This window comes from Ornithodoros turicata, chromosome 1 (assembly GCF_037126465.1).
Source record: "Ornithodoros turicata isolate Travis chromosome 1, ASM3712646v1, whole genome shotgun sequence".
NCBI classification, from domain to species: Eukaryota; Metazoa; Arthropoda; class Arachnida; order Ixodida; family Argasidae; genus Ornithodoros; species Ornithodoros turicata.
The window spans coordinates 80778202-80793247 of NC_088201.1; the positions used below are offsets into that span (position 1 = coordinate 80778202).

Genomic DNA, 15046 nt, shown 5'->3' on the forward strand with positions numbered 1-15046 from the left:
AGAGAACTGAAACAAGACAACGTCAGACCTTAGATCACTGAATTGCTTCACAATTGGCTTACACAAGAATCTCAACACTTCCTCCTCGGAAGCTACCAAGCAACAGTCGACGAACTTTGGTGCGTTCATACATATTTTCCTATTTAGCGAATTAATTTTCACGTTATATATATTGCATTCGAAGTTATTGGTTGCCTGCTTGTGTTGTTCCTGATAAAAGTCAACATAGGGTCGCAGGAATAGTTTCTGTTTAAACCTAAGTACACGATGAAGTTTCCCGAGCCGGAGACCTAAATACAGGTGCGAATTTAGACTGCGATAGTGAAGAACATATTTCTTCTTGTCAAACAATGTAAGCCGTAATTTCGGCTCGATGTCACTCTGTCGGAGGTTAAATGTTTTCATCAGGTCTTTCTCATAATCTTAGAGGAGCTGATTGGCAACGCTCGTTTTTCGGGTGCGACCCTATGTCGTTCGTGGAGCTCACGTCCGTAGGCCAGTTCGACCACCAAAAAATAACCAAGGTATGCATTATCTGCAACAATAGTTACATCTAAATTTGCATCCTCCTCGGGTGTCAGCCACTCAAAGCCTCCGAACGGGAGGGGTTCACGCATAAGTGCGCCATGAGTCCATTTATGTCCATGTAATGGGCCTTAATGGGCTCTATATAGCGCAGTTATGCGTGAGCCCCTCCCGTCTTTGGTTTTCTGGGATCGTACCGCTCCATCCTCATGACATATGCAGTGGCCATTCGCGTTGAACATTGAGTCGCAGACCCGCTTCATATAACAGATAGGCATCGGGATCGTGGATTAACTCCAGATTAATCTTATTCATTGTTAGAGACAAAAAGATTTAAAGACATGCTTAGTCCTGGGAGTTACACAAAATGAAAGGGTTCAATTTTGCGCGCGTCTCCAACGTCCATATTTGAACGTTTTGAAACAAGTCTGCCAGAAGTAGTGTGCCTGTCAGAAGGTACAAATCCGAGTACTCTCCCAGGCTCTTCAGTTGGAATTTTTCACATACGTAGTGCGCATGGCGATAATCATCCTCGCTTGTCAACTTATCATCTTCCTCACTCACTCCTTCCGTTCAGTTCGTTAAAAAACTGGTCACGGGATGGCAGACAGGGCTTATTGAAACGCTCGAAACAACATTAAACTCCATTCCGTACAACCAACTGAAAGTGGTCCTCCTCTGTGAAAAACTGACGGAGACACCTGATGTGGGATTCACCTTTGTCGCGTAGGTTTTTCGTCAGCGTGTCGAAACTGCAGCGTTCAGGAAGTTCAAGGTGTCTATGAAGCGAAACACGTCAACGTCTATGGCCTTAAACTTTTGACAACTGGAAGTGATCACTCTGATATTTGTCTTGTGAAGCAGGTGCAGATGAGATACTACGAACCCGAGGTCATAATTGGTATTATGCGCAATGATGGGCACTTTACGCGTGGTGTTCTCACCTTCAGATTACATTCCTGACACAATGATTGGCGAAATTTTCCACTTCGGTGATCATGGTCTGGCACTTTCTGCTTCTTAGTAAATGGTTTCTTGCAGATGTTCCAGTGGGTGACTTCAGAATGTTCGCGCGCTCGTTTCCTCGAGTCATTTACAATGGGAAAACCTTGTGCAACATCGCCTGCAGCTCGTCATGCAAATTATGCAATAGCTCCATGAAAACGGGAACGCAATTTGCACCGCATTAAATATGTTTTTGAACGACATACGAATCGGACGAGCATATGACTAGGAGAAAGAAGGATGAAGGAATGCGGTCCTCATAGACATTCCCGCCTCCCGAACAATGTGATTGTATGCTCTCAAAGTCTTATCCACAATAGAAGGGTACTTGCAACATCAGATGCTCACCGGCACACGACAATGTCTCACCCTTTTTGGAAAAATAGTCTTGGACACGTTTTGTTGTTTTCACATCGGTAGATGATCGGCGAGGACACTCGCGGTAGTGAAAGCCATCGTACACTGCTTGCAATGAACATAACCAGGTGGTGTCAACAAACCATCGAAATTAGTAATGAGTACAAAATGAACAGTAAGTCGACGTGCTTCTGGCACTGGTCTTCTATAAACTTAATGGGCTAACCATATTTTTGTCTTTGTCGTAGCCGTGCACGTTAATGCTCACATCGTTCTGTTTCTCAAAGAGCTGTGCATGTTTTGGAAACACCACGGTGAACGTCTCTGGAAATACATATTGAGATAGGTACGGTCTGTACGATGAAGCTCTGCGTCTGTAAGAACCCTTTGCAGGATGTAGCATACAGCAATTACAGCGAATTATTAGCACAGTTCTGTTCACTATCCTGAAGGTCGACATTCAGAAGACACCGACAATTTTTCTTCAATTCGTTTGGCAGTTCAATGACAGTACAACCAATGCGCTGCAATGCGAGACGTCCGACATCAAGAATGTATTCGAAAAAAAAAAACATCCCGATCCTTGCATTTCAAGTTTTTTCTAAATTGTTGTCTAAATTGTTGGTCACTTCATTGCCCACTTCAATGACGGCATGCTCTACGTGTCGTTACGACCACAGAGTATGCTGTCTCGAAAAGCGTGACAGAAATCCGAAGTGTCTCAGTATACACTGGCAAGGTAACGTCCGTTTTCATGAAAGAATGTGTTGACATCCTGCCCGTCGTCGTCTCTGTCGTGTAGATGAAGCTCATAACGATTGACACCAGCTGGACACCAATGGACGCCAGCTAGATGAATTTGAAGTCCCAGTGGTGTTGCTACCGGTTTGCCGGATGACAAAGGTGGCATGCCACCATCTTTTCCTTTTTTTCCTTCAACTGACAGAACACGTTGTCGGGTGGCATAAGACCTTTGCCAAAAACTCGCATAAGGGTGAGGGAGTATCGCTTGTATACTCACACCTTGTCGATGTTGTGTCTTCGATGTGTGCATATGACCTGTTAAACTATCCACAGTCGCTCGGTCTCAGACTGCGGTCGACAGCTAGCTATATCCTTATAAGACCCTTGTTTTTTCTCTCTCGAGGGAAGGGATCACGTGAATGCATCGTGGAAGTCTGCAACACAGAACCCCTCTTTTCATATAGGAGCATCATATGTGAAATGCGATACTTGCCAAGTCGCGATGATACGTTTTGCCTTTCTTTCTTAATTTTTGTCTTTACGATAAGACAAGCTGCGGAACACCATGCACGTTGCGAGCCTTCGATGGAGACATTTTCATTCGTCTGGCTTTGCAAGGAAGGCTTTCCCTCGAAACAGAAATGTTAAAATGCTATTCGCAGCACCAACCATACAAACCTTATCACCCGCGAGTAATAGGATGCCGCCGCCTTTTCGCTGACATTTCGAGAAGGGACTGGTGGTATCAATGTCAGTCCTGCCAGCGCCACATACGCTTCACATCTCTATCTGTGTGCCACGTGTGAGTCTCAGCGACAGAGGTGTGAGTATTTCAAGCAATTTCTTCAGTTACATAATAATGACTACTGTAGTTCAGTGTATCTTACATCTAAATGAAATGGGGCTGTGTATATTAGCTTTCAACACTTTTTATTGTCTTGCTCAGATTAGACAGCAGAAAGATAGTGCACGTTTGTGAAAGGGTGATACCGTAACCGCCGTACATTCCATTCCCGATGAGTCTTGCAATATTGTGCACGTTGCACGGACACCGTTCTATTACTGGCATGGGTTCGAAGCTTATTTCGCATAGCTTTAGCAGTGGAAGTTGTAATAATTGCGCGAGACCTTTGCTTCCTTCAAGCACTACATGCCACAGTTGACGTGTATCATTTTGCGACAGATTGACTCCGTGTCACGTCGGTTGACTATTGCTGTGCCAATGTCGTATGGCGGTTACTGAAGCTGGGCATCGGCGGACGTAGACGTTATACTCTACCTGAGTCGCCGTAGCGCATTTTCCTTGTTTCAGTGCTGGTTTTGTTAACGAGCAGAGAGATAGCACTCAGAAAGGTCAAGACGTATGGCAGAAAATGTCCGGGCACCTATTTACCATGGTGACCGACAGCGAAATGTGGCGACTCGTCATGGATTTCAATATATTTATTCGTAAGCGACTTTGGTTAAAAATGTATTTTGCAACAAGTCAATTGACATGTCGTTCATGCATGTACGACATGACAATTGACTTGTTGCAAAATAGATTTTCAACCATCTACACTACATGTACTGTCGCGGCCACTGTTAACCATTGTCTTGTTTCCGTGGCCTCCAAGGGCTCGACTACCGGAGAACAGGGGATATAGCAATGGAGCGGTAAACTATCAGTTTGGGGGCGGCCAGTTGCAGGTATAGTATTGTTTGTTGACAACAACTCTAAGGAAAACTGCCCACGAGCGATGAAAGAAGCCCCAGAAACATCATTCACGCACGTCTTAGATAAGCAGCCTTCTTTCATTGCGCTTCAACCGTTGTTTTTGTTTGTTTGTTTTCGCACGTGTTCACAACAAGTGATACTATGTCAGCACCCTGTCATCCCCAAAATAACAATCGACCGGTCTAGTGCTGTTTTCGCTGTTCCCTGGTAGTCGAGCGCTTATCGGAGAGAGGCGACGGAAACGGGAGATTGGTTAACAGTGGCCACCACAGTACACAACGAGGCAGTGATAACCAGTCTTCATCGCGTAGTACATGACACATAGACTATCCGCCACCAGTTGCATTACGTCGACGTCGCGATCGGTGTAATAGCGAAATATGGAGAGCTCATTTGTTTTCCCCATTCGGAGACCAGGTCGAATTGGTGATCGGACGGGTGGCGTACATTGTTTTTGCAGACTCCCACACAGTCTGTCTGGCGAGAAAATTCAGAGCCAGAGACTGGAATAGGAAAATGTCTCTAATTATCTTGAATGCCTCGACGAGCACATGATTGTTCTGATGATTTGGACAAACCGCATTCAACATGTCGCTCCAACAGATATAAGGATGGTGACATTTTCCTTTCAGTTGATGATGCCGGATAATGTACGGCGACCACCTGCCGCACGCATCATCTTTCGATTGGGACAAGGAATCGCCAGCGGGAGGCTGCTTGACATCCGACCAGTGATCGCCTGTCACTTCGTCGTCGTCGACGGCGGCAGATAGTTCTCTGGAACCCAAGTCCTTCTACGACTTCTAGCAGTTTGCAACAGGTAGTGCACTTTGCGTTTCGAACGCGTGTTTTTATAATTCAGTACGAGCTACTTCCCCGATTCGTAGTACCCTTCCACAACTTCATATTTTACCGTTCGTGTATGATAGGCAACTATGTAACTAACTTGTAATCGTAACTATGTTAATCATTTCTTCCGTATCCACCTGATATTTGAGCCAATGTTGGAGATTTGAGATCTCGAATTTGATTTAAATCTGGATTTAAATCCACAAGACAAACTTGTAGGTTTGATCTGGATTTGACTGGCGGCTTCATTGTGAACAGGATTTGGATTTGGACTGAATTACACTTTTACTCAGGGATTTGGATTAAATCGCATTTTTGCTTAGGGATTTGGATTGAATCACGTTCTCTTATCAAAAATTTGGTTTTGGGTTCGGATATCCATAATTTGCCATGAAATTTAGCCTATATGCATGAGCCTATATGCCTGTAACGATGTGGATGCTTGTGCGACCAAGGCGCAATGCTTGCTCCGGCTCTGGCTGTCTCTGCTATACTTTGTAATGTAATGCTGGCAGTAAATCAGTGCACTTCAATATGCGGCAAATGGGCCTCTCTGAAGACCTCGGCGACTCTTCATAGGATAAGAGGCCGTTCTTGGGTGGTATACTGCCCGAACACTGCAACGACAGTTTTGCACGCTGCTTACGTCAATATACGGTCTATTATACTATATGCGCGGGGGAAAAAAGCGCTAGGATCCGTCTTATCCTTCCTATTCCTCACCAATTTTTGCAGCGCTGTATCATTATGCTGCTCTCCCATCTCTTTATTTCACGTATTTTTGGTGCATATTGCACAGCAAAAAACTTATCACGTGGCAGGTGTACCGTACAAAGACCAGCGACAAGGAAGTAATAAGGACGACATTTTCCGCAGCACAATATTCGTGTCCTGCAATCAAGTTCCCTTTTCGTTTGCCGCAGTATATGCTCGTGGGGCTCCACTGAAGTACTAGATGTCTTCCGTGTTTCGCCTCTTTTTCTTAGCTGCGCAACTGCTAGGAATTCGTGTTAGTAATTAGGTATTATTTGTAAAAATTGAAGCTTCAAAAACTGCGCTACCGTTCCACAACTGTTCAGGAGTGTTAGTTCCGCTTCCGGATTTGTGATGGATTTAAACGGGGGTTTGATTTGGCGAGCTGAAAATAAATCCAGATTTAAAGTGATTTGATTTACTCGAATAAACTTATATCTGGACTTGATTTGGATGTGATTTAGCGCCTTCTACAAACCGCGGATTTGATTTAAATCCGATTTGTTTCCTCAAATCCTTAACACTGCTTTGAGTACCTAGACGAGTGATCCTCTGTCCAACGCTCCACAGCCGATTATCTTTTCGGCATTGCACTTAGGGGGAAGAGTTGCACCGATATGCAATCCATAGCTTAGAGGAAGTTGTATCTCATAATAACCACTACCTCGTATTGGTCATGCCTTATGCTTCAAATGCTTCGCTAAAAATTGTCTCAGGGGTAAGAGGATGTTTCCACTAGCATTGAACTTTACCTGCTCTGATGTTCCAACCGTAGCACTAAAGAGTCGTTTCCGATATGCTATTGACTGTGCCACTACCCTGTGTGCCCTACCCTGCCACCCCCTATCCTGTGTGCTGTGTGTGATTTTAATCGCAAAAAGGATACTCATTTCTGTCAAAGCAGCCTCCTACCTACCCTCCAACTTCTGTGGATGGGCAACCTGTGCTCGAAACTTGCTCGTTGTGTTGTCGGGAAACATCCAAAGATGCATTTGAGAGCCGATTCATACAGAACTGGTCGGCCATTTTTTCTGAGAGAATCTCCACGTGTAAGCTTATTTTATACCAGAATGCATTTATTTCATTGACGTTGGCACAGCGAAAAATGCATAGTGAGGTGAAACGCCCATTTTCAAACCGAAACCAAAAATACAGTTTTTCAATGCTTGTCTTGCTTGAAACTAGGGGGCGGTGGCTCGAACCACGCTTGGAAACTGGGAACAGTTCAAAACCTATGCGGCGAGCGATGATTTGGTTTTGATCCGGCGCTTACGTCGTTGGCGAGGTGCGCGGGAATTTTAAAGATGTGGCTGTCGTCCCCTCCGGTGACGTCCGTTGATCGATTTTTAATGAGAATGTTATTAAATGACATTGTGCATTATTAAATGTTTTTTTTCAAACTGCTATTAAATGTCCCTCCAGGTGCCTATCAAACCCTATGGACATATGAGTTCCCATTAGAATGTTTTAGTACATCGTACGCTACCGCATTTGCGTACGTAACTGATAGCGTTGGTGGTTCTGCGCACTGCGCGAAGCTGTCTTTCTGTTATGGGCGTGCGCAGAACAACCAACGCTATCCCTTATCTATCTACTAAAACTCTCATCTGAGTTATACGATATTTTATCGTGGCGGCGCCTGCCCGATGTTATTCAAGTCTGAGAGCCCATTGTTACGTACTCTCTACGTATAAGAGTACGTAACCAAAGATTAAGACAAAACGATTAACTTACGACATGCTCACCATTTCGGTAAGTGTCAAGGATGGGGACAGTTACAGTACTTCTGCTGTTGTAGTGCACCTCTTTGATCCATTTCCTCCGAGCTGCGCGCGTGTTCTCCATTCAATCAGCAAGTTTTGCACAGGTCATGAGAACTTAGCTTCATTTCCTGCATTATGGAGTTAATGTGTGCATTGTGAACCTTCTAATATTCGGTGTTACCGTCAACGTCCGAGGCCTAATGAGATTATTGAGAATGTAATGTAAGAAAGTAACTATTGGATCATTATCGTGCCACATTGTATAAGAGGATGCCAATCACTGAACAGTTGAATCATATTACTGCAGAATGTGATATTCTTGCGCCAGAGAATCCCGAATCAAGTCCAATATTACTGCAGAATACCCCACAATGAGCAGAACCGAAAAACTATTCCGTGCTACATTACACGGCTCAGTGACTTTACTTGTTAAGTAACATTTGCGACAATCACATTCGAAAGTACGCTGATGACTCGACCAAACTGTGATACGGCTTTGCAACTCACTCGTGAGGATTATGATAAGAAGCAGGTATAAAGTCGTAGTTGCTGCTGTGCTCTGAAAATGTCAATCATCATCACCGTCAAGCATGTATAGAAGTCCAGTTTTACAATTGCAAGGTTGTTAATATTTGCTTACTCAGCGATACAGTCGTTTAGCCTCTGGGTTGTCTGTGAAGCTCTTTTTGCGGCCGTACTTCTTCCTAGCTTCCTGCACAGCAGGAACTGTGTTCATTGTTTTTCCCACATTGCCCAACTTGAACTTGAAACACAGCTTCCATGAGTCCTGTGAATAAAATTCATCCACAACATCTAGTGTGAAGGTTAGTAGAAAAAACTGGAAAGAGAAAGCATAAAATGGGAGCAGCTTACTTAAAACTAAATATGTACGCAGAACTGGAGCAAGGAAGGCATCACGTAATTATTGGCAGAAATGCTTATGAAATAACATGCCTGGTGATGTGCGCACTGCTAACCTCAAGTAAAATAAATGACAGTTATATTATAAACGCGCAATTTAGAGAACACATTACTGCTTGAAAACTGTTAGTGCTCATATTTGCATTGTAATTTTATAAGCCAGGGAATATGCTTTGCTACCGATGTGGATGAGCATGAGCAACTCTGTACAAGACAGTTGTTGTTGCTTACAAGCCGATGGTTCGCCGATCCGTGGTTATCCAGGAAATAATTCCACCTTTGGCGCGTCTAACAGCTCTCCCGGCCTAGCATTGTCGATGCCGACTTTTATGCTAAAAGAAACTGGAGACAGCTTATAGTCGTACTCTCGACAAGCCGCTCGAGGTTTCGTACTTATATCTCCCTGAGATTAATCTGATATCAGTCCCTTATGTCCATCCACAGTTACCAGGTTAGCCCAGCTGCCCAACCATTGTGAACAACAGAGCCTCATCAATGGCCTCAGCTCGATGAGTTCATCCCAATAGCCCTGATTAGAGCAGCATAACTTGCTCATCAGTCGTCATAAGCCACCTAGCTTATCAGTGAGCAGCCTCTTGTCAGGTATCCACACACTTCATGATGTGGATCATAGCTTCCTGGAGGTTTCGTCGACATATCCCTGATCAGGGCAATATGTTTTGCTTATGAGTGTATATCGAAATAAGCCGTCTAAAATAAACCACCCAAATAAATAGTACCAAAATAAATCGTTTGAAATCACGCGGAAATAAATCGTGCCAAAATATATCCTATTAACACTCCTACGTTTTTGTTAAATCCCCCTATCGACGAGACAACAACCGCCAGCTATTCCGACACTGGCGAGTTTCGAAAACCCCCACCAAAAAGCCGTCCCGGCATCTTCTCTCCCGGCGGTCGCCCATATGGACGTCAAAGCAGCGGTGGCGGCCCTCACCCCGCACCAACGAGTTTTGACAGGAAACGCAGACGGCAGCAGTCCGTCGACCGCCAGCCATTATTGCGGCTTCCATGGCCTCCGCGGCATCCACGGGGCTGGCACAGCGCGCCTCGCCAGACAGCATTAGTCCGGAGGAATAGATATCTGGTCTTGTGTCTCTACGCGTATCATTGCATTGGTTCTCGTGTCGTCGAACTTGTTTCCCGTCCGTGTCGTTTCCCTCGGACTCAAGGAAATGCTACCGATCTCTAATGTACGCCAGCTGGCTTGTGCCGTTTTGTTTTGTTCTAGATCATTGCATGTTGCGTGCATGATTATTGGATCAAATACGTTGCGGTGACCGCACTGGCAAACGCCCTTTCGTTATATAATTTCTGGTCAGCTCGAAATCTGCTTACTCAGTCTGCTTACTTGCTGACGGATTGATCAGTTTTCACTGCGGTCAAGCGGAGCAGTTCAACCACTCATCGAATCATGAATACGTATCTACCAGGTCTCAAAAAGATCAAACGAATGACACAACCTTTGCTTATGTTTTCCTAGGGCTAACTCCTCCAAGAAGAATAGAGTCTTATGAGTAACTGCTGGCATACCACACCAAAGTTTAGGTCTCACAGGAATTAAGAGTTACTGTTGTTGCTTACTTCCTTCTTCCATTCTTCAAGCCACATGACGGCTTCTGACGGCGTTTAATACGCTCTTTCCAGTAGTACACTCTAAAACCGGTGACCCTTTTGTGACACGTTGTAAGTATCACTTTTTTGCAAAAAAGTGACGCTTTGCTCAAGTGTCACTTTCAGAAGCTTTTGTTGCTTTTTGCTTTTTGAAGCATGTGCCACGAGAGTTCTCACAGCAAGTGTCACAATCGAGGCCGCTTACGCGACGCAGCTTGCACGAAACTGTTTGAGTGCAACACTCCGCGAGTGTTACACGGGGGTGTTGGCGCCGCTCTCTATACATAAGCACCATATACAATTCCACCTCTCTTGTGCCTGCCCTGCAAAAGTACTTCCTTTCGCGTGCCGGTTCAGTGTTGCTCTCAGGACAAAGTACACAGCATACGAGAAAGTAACAGAAAAGAAACAGAAACATATATGAGTTCCGCTGACTCCTGTCTCAATTCACAAAAAACGAAATTAAATGCACAACACATATGCAGGGTGTCCCTGTAATTATGTCAAAAAATCCTTATTAAAAGAGCACGCTCCAGAGATATGCGGTCGACGATGTTTAGTCTTGCTACGTCTTTGGCTACCTCGTGATGTGGATTTCATTCGTTGGTAGCATTATTTTCACCATTCTTAAGTAGTCAGCTCTGAAAGTTCTCTTGATATCGACTCTTTTTTATGTCGCTATTTCGAAGCCCGTGATGAGTTTACTCAATTTCAGCATAGAGAAAATTGGTACTCACAATCAGGGCTGTGAAACACTTCGCCCAGAGTCTTCAGGAATACCGCACAAATTCGTCAATCTTGGGCATTCTTTTCGCCTCCTGCGACTACCAATTTGCTTAATGGCAAAATGGAGTGAAGTTGGCACGGGCTCCGCAATGGTGACATAAAAAAGCACCATCACCTAGGCAAGTTTCTGAGTTGACTTCTCAAAAATGTTAAGAAATATAAAAACAAATGAAATCCACATCACGAGGTTGCAAAAACGTAGCAGGACCAAGTATTGTTGAGCGCCATAGGTCGGCGCAATCATGATCGCAATGCCTTATCAAAGCCTGATGATCGCAATCATGAGTGCGATCACGAAGCACTGGCAAGGCTGCCGCGATCGTGATCGCGCCGACCTATGTTGAGCGCATGAACCTGTACAGCGTACTTTTTAGAAAACTATTTTTGGACATGGGTCACCGAGCACCCTATATATACCAGCTAAATATAAGCGCCCCGTATCCAAGGTCCATAACCACAGCTTCGTCTCCGCTCACCGCAGTAAGTCTAATATGCGTTTTGCCCGTGCTGACATGTACCATTTTTCAGGTACACTCTTCTTGCTCACAAAAATACACTCTAGCAAGCCTAAGAGCTGCGCGTACGCATTAGGATATTCCAAATCCAGGATGAAGTAAACGCTGAGAAGGAGCAGCAGACCGTCTTCTTGATTAGCGTACTTCTGGAGGGGGACTTTTTGCAGTGTTCTGGGGTCCCTTGACTGCAACGCGATACAGCTGTCATTTGGTCCCAGGAACAGTTTCGGGCCGGGAATCGCTGCATTCGGAGGAAGGTCACTCTGAAATGTATAAATGTCTTTTTTTGTTTTGCTTTTTTGTAAATAATATGTGTAACAACAAAAACCGCCTGTCGTCTGAACGTGATTGCAAACCACAACCAGAGAAGGATATAATATTCAATAACGTAATACATCACATTTGCAAGTGAATTTTAAAAGTGTGACGCAGTATGTCTCACGCTTGCCTCTGCCTCAGTGTCATTGCGTGACTACGTACCTCACACCAGCCACAAATGCAAAAATGCAGTAACCCTGTCAATTATTGATACCAAATTGCAAAAAAAGAAAAGAACAAAGGTGTCTGAATATTTTTGTTAGTTTTTTGTTTGCTAAATCAGAGCTCACATCACACACAGATGCCTAAAGAGTGGCAGCTTTGGCGTACCAGTGTGATTGCACATTTTTTCGAATGCTTTGGTTGGAGATACTTCGCCAGCTCAACGTATGTGTGTTGCCCCTCTTGACTAGCCAACTTGCTCAGAATATGTGTGTGCTGACTGCGCATTTCTGCCAAGGTAGCCTTGAAAGGGAGCTACGTTTCGCGCATCAACTATACGCGGAAGAAAAAAAATTGCCGGTTAGTGCACATTCTTCTCTGTAGCATCTTGTGTGCCTTCAGGCGGGCACACATTCTTCTGCCATGAAATAAACTGGCAGACAGTGCGTAACGTCCGTTTCCCTCTGCTCGTAAAAGTATTTCAGTAGGATGCAGACGCGAGCAACATCGAGCTGGTCGAGAGCAGCTTTCTCGATCACTTGTAAATTTAGCACAAAACACAATTAACTAGCACCGTTACTGTATCATTTGATAAAGTAATTGTTTGTAAATCAAGTAAGGTCAGCTAAGGATTTGATAAATAATTTGAGCTACCTAGAGTTCATCCATGGCGGCCTCGGCGGTCAAGGTCACATGACTCTCCTCCTGTGATCCCGTTTGTGCTTTTTGTTGGCTCCGCAGTTTAGGCATCTTCCTTCGCTGGCGCAGCCGACGAATAAAAACGCTCTGAGAGGAAAGTTTTTTTTACATCACACTACGGAATCCTTGCAGTAAGTAAACACTGATTGTCTGAGGTCAAGTTAACCGTAGCGAGTCGTACAAATATGCATAATCCGTAACTGTTAAGCTAGTTTCATTGAAATATCCCTCTCTGATAGGGATCAACAATTTGGAGACGTACCGAAACACTGCCATTGGTTATCTTTGTTCCAGGCTTTGTCTTATCAAACAGCAGATGAGGATGTTCCTCAGCCAAGGCTGCTCCTAGGACTTGGTACTGTGTCCTCTTTCTTCCCATTGGCACATCATTGACCAGGTTATTTTCACTACCAACCAATAAGGCATACTTAACGCTGTCCCAAAAATCATGCAACCTCAAAGCACACCCTTAGTCAAGATAAAACAGGAGTTCATCTTTTAACTGCGAGGACTGCTACCGAAAGTCTGAAGGATGCAATTCATTTCCCAGCAGTAAATTTTGTACTGTTCGTGAGAAGGTAGGGAGTGGATGCTTTCACTTGCTAACCTGCAGAAACCTTAGTCATTAGAGCATACTCAGTAGAACATATTTTAGATGCCAAAGACAACAATTTTTTTTTATACACAAAGGCGCAACTCATGGTGCAACACTTCACAGTCAAGATTTGTTATGCGCAATAAGTAAAATACACTTGAACTTTACCAGGCTTCGCAAACGAAAAAAAAAATCCCACAAAAATCTAGGCGAAAAATGTTCCCATTACGAAGGAAATCTAACACTGAAAAAATACAGGGTGCTTACTTCTTTTCTTAGGAGTAGAGCATTTTGTGACAAAACTATGACAACTGCCTAAATGTTATGTTGCTGTGATCGCTTTGTTATCAAAATCATGTAAGAATTCAGAAAATACACTGTGTAGAAGATTTTCAAACTTCAAAACAGTGAAAGCATTTAGGTACACCGAAAACATATTCCGCAGATGGGTAGTCAAGAATGGGCCACGGATACATAAGCTCTCCTGTCACAGCAACTACCTTTGAAGATGTGTCCTTCAGAAGAAAGCAGTTCAAGCGGTCACTGTATCCCTTTTTACCATTAAGGTACTCTCCAGATAATGGGAACAATCGAACAGCTCTATCTGTAATATACATGCGAAAATTACTGCCGAGTGCTTGCCGTTGAGTACAACTACGTTATTCGGCTGAAGCCGGACGTTCTGCACCATCGCATATGGCACAGGAAGGCCAATCGATGCCTCCTGCTGCTCAACAGTAGCCTTCCGGAGCACTTCCGCACTAAGTTTACAGCAACCTTTAGGGTGCTGAACATCAATTTCACGCATCGTGTTTGAGTTTCCTTTCCAAAGTGTGAATGAAGCCCTCAGCTGAAAAAATTCCGCGACAGAGTGGGGTATGTTTTTGAAGTTATAGAACTTTTTAGATTTTGGAACGGCATTTTTACCCTCGAAGCGCATTGCCCAATGGTTTCTTCCCGGCCCATGTTGTTTGAGCTGTTCTCCCAAGTGCACATGCATACGGAGCTTTGGAATGAAATTCTCCGTTCCATAGGAAGACACATAAAGCTTGTGATCCTCCTCAATCATGTCCTGCAGGTCACCTATTCCATCTGCTGAAAGTACAGGTGAGGTGCAGGTGAAACGTAAAGCTCGCAATACTTTCATTCAGCTCCTTACTTGATAGCCATGTTTTTCCTGAACGACCGACTTCAAAATAAGGATATTTCCTTCGGTACAACTCCTTCCAGAAGGACGTGCATGGGGTCATACATAGGTGGGGAAGTTACTTTTATTTTGTAGTGCACTACCGTTACTCACTACATTTTCAAAAAGTAACGCGTTACGTTATTCGTTACTGTTGCGGTAGTAGGTAACGCGTTACCAACGCCGTTACTTCTGATAAGTAATGCCGTTACTTTTGCATTACTTCACCAGTTGTCCTTATAATATGTACCATTTTTGGTTGGTCACATAAGTGAATTCCGCAAACCAATACAAGCAATGTTGGGCACAAACAAGGGTCACGCATGAACACAACTTACATGTACGATTTATTGCAACGCAGAAGTAGTTGATGTTCAAAATTTTCATCGGTGAGCTTCGCAGGTTGGGCTGAGAGGAAGCCTAATGACCAGTGAGTGCTCCTTGTCAAGGTTGATAGAGACGGTGACCTTTTATCTCATACAGTACAAATCCAAACAGCCAATTACTTGGTTCTTT

At 44.1% G+C, this 15046-nt stretch overlaps 1 long non-coding RNA gene across 2 annotated transcripts in view; it reads left to right on the plus strand.

Moving 5' to 3' along the window:
- The first annotated feature begins 3396 nt into the window (after window positions 1-3396).
- LOC135401506 (uncharacterized) overlaps window positions 3397-15046 on the plus strand; it is a 182121-nt gene continuing 170471 nt past the window's right edge. For both annotated transcript variants that reach the window (XR_010424832.1, XR_010424833.1), the window contains exons 1-2: window positions 3397-3454; window positions 4981-5168. This is a non-coding gene — a long non-coding RNA (uncharacterized LOC135401506). The remainder of the gene's footprint in view (window positions 3455-4980; window positions 5169-15046) is intronic.